This window comes from Halichoerus grypus, chromosome 7, assembly GCF_964656455.1.
Source record: "Halichoerus grypus chromosome 7, mHalGry1.hap1.1, whole genome shotgun sequence".
NCBI lineage: Eukaryota > Metazoa > Chordata > Mammalia > Carnivora > Phocidae > Halichoerus > Halichoerus grypus.
This window is the reverse complement of record NC_135718.1, coordinates 110,994,972-110,998,687: the sequence shown is the minus strand read 5'-3', so window position 1 is coordinate 110,998,687 and position 3,716 is coordinate 110,994,972. Positions and strand designations below refer to the sequence as shown.

Sequence of the window (3,716 nt, the reverse complement as noted above, 5' to 3'; positions counted from 1 at the left end):
AACATTCGGTCTCTCACTCTGCACTTACAGGGGCTGCAAGACTGAGTTCTTGGCAAAAATAATAATTGACACTAATGACGGTAATGATAATCCTTGCAAATGCTTTCCTCACACAGAACAGCAGTGAGACAAACTGTAACTTCTAGTGGCTGGTGGTGGCAACATTTTCCTCATTAGACCTATTCATGGGATGCGGTTTTGGGCATTCTTCCTGAGGCTTAGCCTTGAGCCTAATGTTCCAAATATCCCAACCATTTTGTGAACTACCTCATGCCCTTTAATAAAACTCTTTTTCTACTCAGTCAACCAAAGACAGCTTTTGTTGTTTACGACTAAGAACCCTGACTAAAAAGATATTTTCCTTAATTCCCCATAGACCAACTGAGTCAGTATCATAATATTTAACAAGAATTTAGTCATAGGGATAATACAATGAAAATATAACATTGAAAGTAAACTATCATAGGCTCCTAGATATTTGCTATTAATCTTAGGGCCCACAAGCCTCGCCTGTGCTCCTAAGGAAAGTTTCATAGGCCTCTGCACCCAGTTTCTGACGGGGCTACATGTGCAGAACCTAGCTTTACTCCTATCAGGTCCAATTAGCCTTAGGCACAGTGCCTAGGGCCCCCAATATTTTCAGGGAACCATGAAATGTTTTAATTTTAATTTCTTAAAAATGGAATTTTAAAAAAATTAAATTTTATATAATAAATATAAAATAATTATAAAAATATAATAATGAATCCAGCCTGGATTAAACAACACAGTAATAAAATGTGTGTATGTGTACAGAACAGAACAGTGAAATAAAAAATAGATCAATTTATATATAGTCAACTGAATATTACCAAGGTGCCTAGTGAATCCAATGAGATAGGGAATTTTTTTAAGCAAATGGCATTGGAACAACTGTAAAAATGTATGGAGAAAAATAAGCCTCAAGTACTCACTTCTGCAACACATACATATACAAAAATTGGAATGATACAGAGATTAGCATGGCCTTTGTGCAAGGATGACATGCAAATTCGCGAAGCAGCCCATATTTAAGAGTTGACCTTAAGTATTTTCACCACACACAAAAATCTTAACAATGTGAAGTATTGGATATGTTAATTACCTTGATTGTGTTAATCTGTTTACGATGTATATGTATATCAAATTCTTACATTAGAACAATCTAAAAAATGATCAAAAAATGAATAGACATGTCACCCAAGAAGATACAGACGGCAAATAAGCATATGAAGAGTTGATCAATACGTCATTATACAATTGCAAATTAAAATGACAACAAGATACCACTACACACCTATTAGAATGGCCAAAATCCAAAATGCTAACACCACCAAAGCCTGGCAAGGACATGAAACAATAGGATCTCTCATTCATTGCTAATGGGTATGCAAAATGGTACAGACACTTTGGAAGACAATTTGGCAGTTTCTTACAAAACTTAACATTCTCTTGACCACATGGTCTGGGAATTGCACTCTTTGGTATTTACCCAAATGAGTTGAAAAGTTATGTCCACATAAAAACCTGCCCACAGTTGTTTAAAGCAGTTTTATTTACAATTGCCAAAATCTGGAAACAACCAAGACGTCCTTCAGTAGGTTAATGATAAATAAACCATGTTATATCCAGACAATGGAATATTATTCAGCACTAAGAAGAAATGAACCATCAAGCTATGAACAGACATGGAGGAACATTAAGTGCATATTATTAAGTGAAAGAAGCTAATCTGAAAAGGCTACATACGATTCCAGCAAAAGACATCTGGAAAAGGCAAAACTACAGGGCTGTAGAAAGATCAATGGTTGTCAGAGGATGGATGTATGAACAGATGAATAGGCAGAACATAGAGGAATTTAGGGCATTGAAAGAACTCTGTATGATACGATACTACAATGGTGGATACATATCATTATATTATATATTTGTTCAGACTCATAGTACAACACCAAGCATGTACCCTAATGTAAACTATGGACTTTGGGTGATAATGATGTGTCAGTTGATTGTAGCAAATGTACCACTCTGGTGCAGGGTGTTGACAGTGGGAGAGGCTATGCATACGGAGGGGCACGAGGTAGATGGGAATTCTTTATACCACCTGCTCAATTTTGCTGTTTACCTAAAACATCTCTAAAAAAATTAAATCTAGGGGTGCCTGGGTGGCTCAGATGGTTAAGCATCTGTCTTTGGCTCAGGTCATGATCCCAGGGTCCTGGGATCAAGGCCCACGTCAGGGTCCTGGCTTGGTGGGGAGCCTGCTTCTCCATCTCCCTCTGCCTCCCCCCCGCTCATGCTCTCTTTCTCTCTCTGTCTCAAATAAATAAAATCTTTTTAAAAAAATAAAATCTATTAAAAACTGTAAGCCATAAACTGAGAAAATATTCTTAATACATATATTTGGTAAAGAACTTATATAATAATATATGAAAGACTCCTACAAATCAAAAATAAAAGGATGAAAAAATTTTAAATAGGCAAAAACCAGACATTTCACAAAAAGTGGCCAATAAGCACATGAAAAATACTCAACATCACTAGTCATCAGGGAAATATGAATTAAAACCATATTGAAATTCCACATCACACCCACTAAAATGGCTAAAACAAAAAGACTGACAACATCAATTGTTAGTGAGCATGTTATACAAGTGGAACTCTCATACGCTGCTGATGGGAGTATAAAATGATATAATCTCTTTGGACAGCTGTTTGGGAGCTTCTTATAAAATTATATATCCACTTAATGACCCAGCAGTTCTACTCCTAGATATTTATCCAAGAAAATGAAAATCTACATTCACAAAAACTTGACCAAGAGTGTTAACAGCAGCTTTATTTTTAGTAGCCAAGACCTGGAAGCAAATACAAATATCCATCAGCAGGATTATGGATTTTTAAAAAAATTTCATGTATGTATATAAAAGAATATTTGTCATGAAGTACTAATACAATAATACGAATGAATCTCTAAAAAATTGTACAGAGTAAAAGAATCAGACACAAAATAATACATACCATATAATTCCATTTATGTGACTTCAAGAGCATAATAATAAGAATCAGAACACAATTGCCTATCTGGGAAGGGAGACTGACTGAAGGAAGACATGAAAGAACTTTCTAGGGGAGATGGAAATGTCTTATGTCTTGATTGGGGTGGTAGTTACAAGAATATATACTTTTGTTAAAACTTATCCAATTTTACACTTAATATCTATGCATTTCACTGAATGTAAATCTTACCTCCATAAGAAAGAAATGTTTTTTTTTTTTTTAAAGATTTTATTTATTTATTTGACAGAGAGAGAGCACAAGTAGGCAGAGCGGCAGGCAGACGGAGAGGGAGAAGCAGGCTTCCCGCCGAGCAGGGAGCCCGATGCGGGGCTCGATCCCAGGACCCTGGGATCATGACCTGAGCTGAAGGCAGACGCTTAACGACTGAGCCACCCAGGCGCCCAGAAAGAAATGTTATCATGTAATTACCTTAAGCTGGGTAAGGAAGACGTATCATTTACATGTTTTTTGTTTTCTCCCCTGTTGCCTAGAAGTGTCCAAAACACAATGACTGCTCAATACTTGTTTGAGGGAAGTTAAACAAATGAGCCAATTGTTTTGCCAGTTTATAGACATACAATGAGATATCCAGGTAGTTTCTTTTAAGCAGGTGTTTAGTTTTCTACTGATAACTCCTT

The 3,716-nt window shown here is 36.2% G+C and overlaps 1 non-coding gene across 1 annotated transcript; it reads left to right on the top strand.

The window, feature by feature from the left end:
- The first annotated feature begins 953 nt into the window (after window positions 1–953).
- On the top strand, window positions 954–1,053 carry LOC118521516 (U6 spliceosomal RNA). The gene has a single exon (XR_004910177.1). It is a non-coding gene; the product is annotated as a U6 spliceosomal RNA (small nuclear RNA).
- The last annotated feature ends 2,663 nt before the right edge of the window (window positions 1,054–3,716 follow it).